The following is a 1580-nucleotide window of genomic DNA, read 5'->3' as shown; positions in this document are numbered from 1 at the left end:
AACCCGCCACCTTAGGTGTATGTGGCTGGCACCTTAGCCGCTTGAGCCACAGGCACCGAGCCGAAACTTTATGATACTGAAATGTGAATTTTGTATGATTTTCATCTGACACAAAATAACCTTTTTAACTTTCCCCCACTATTTAAAAAAGTAAAAGCAGACAGCTGACTGGGCTGCAGTTTGCTGGTCCTTGGTTTAGATCATTCAGATTTCTTGATATTGGGGTCAAAGCAATGACCGTGAATCATCTCACTTCACTTGGGCATTGACAGCCTTTGGTCTGATAATAAAGAACTCCAAAAGAGAATCCCCCTAAACTAGCCCCATTTATTGAAACTATTTTCCTCACTATTTGTCTGAATGCCTTTGGTATAAATCAGATGAACATCTATGTGGGTTTGTTTCTGTCCTCTATTTCTGTTCTAATGGATTATGTGTGTGTCCTAGTGGCAGTATCATAATATCTTAAATTTCTGTTGTTTTGTAAGTCTTGAGGTCTTATAAAACATTTTCTCTGGCGTTGCTTTTACTATTTAGGAGTATTGGCTTTTCTTGGCCATTTGCATTTCCATATAAATTTTGTAATTGTTTTGTTAAGTTCCATATAATCCTATTGTGATTTTGATTGAGGTGGCCTTGAATTTATTGTTTTCTGCTTATTTTAGTCTTTCTCTCTTGGGGTTTACCATATTGTTTCTTTTATAATGTCTTGATTTATGGGCTTAATGTATGCAATTTTGGACATTATACTTTTGAAATGTAAGCTCTGAAGAATCTTCTTTGCACTCTAGTTGCCATTTCATTCTTCTACAAATTCTTACATGTACTAATTTCATTAATGTTTCATTCTAGACATACTCTAGTGTATCTTCTTAGACTATCAATTATTTTGAACTTTTTTTTACCTTTAAAATTGTGGTTTCTGATTCCTACGTACCAGGCCGTGCTGCTTATGGCGGTGCTGGAGAGGGGGCGCTGAGCTGTTGGGTATGAAGTGTAACAACAGACTTTGCCACCTGAAACTGCTGCTTCAAGTTCAGATCAGGCAAGGAACAAACCTCGTAACAACCAACAAGACCAAAGAAGAGTACACTGAAGTTGAAGACACAACATTTGATCTGAAACAAGAAGTTTGTGCCTACTCAACAGCTTTGAAAGAGCACTTCCCAACGCTGCTAGTAGTCTTTGTTTTCTTCAGTGCTGTACTGTGAGATTGCCCAGTGCAGCAGGAGTTGTATTCTTTATTACCTTGGTAGATCATTTTCTCTCACTCTTTTTTTTAATACTAGCAGCTTTCATCCTTTGAAATGTGTGCTGAAAAAGAAGACTCAGCAAATACTACTGAAAGTGCAATATTTGGTTATCACTGCAAGATGAGCTTTGATCCAAACCTTCTCCACAACAATGGACACAATGGATACCCCAATGGTACTTCAGCAGCCTGCGTGAAACTGGGGTTATTGAAAAACTGTTAACCTCTTACAGATTTATTCAGTGTTCAGAACGTCAAGCTAGACTTTTTTTTTTTTTTTTTTTGAGACAGAGCCTCAAGCTGTCCCCCTGGGTAGAGTGCTGTAGCA

The 1580-nt window shown here is 38.0% G+C and overlaps 1 protein-coding gene across 1 annotated transcript in view; it reads left to right on the top strand.

Moving 5' to 3' along the window:
• The window catches only part of ZNF41 (zinc finger protein 41), a 47027-nt gene that overhangs the window by 26253 nt on the left and 19194 nt on the right, over window positions 1–1580 (top strand).

The sequence above is a fragment of the Otolemur garnettii genome, unplaced genomic scaffold (genome assembly GCF_000181295.1).
Source record: "Otolemur garnettii isolate 467f Iridium unplaced genomic scaffold, OtoGar3 scaffold00153, whole genome shotgun sequence".
Lineage (NCBI taxonomy): Eukaryota > Metazoa > Chordata > Mammalia > Primates > Galagidae > Otolemur > Otolemur garnettii.
This window is presented reverse-complemented; position numbering and strand designations above follow the sequence as displayed.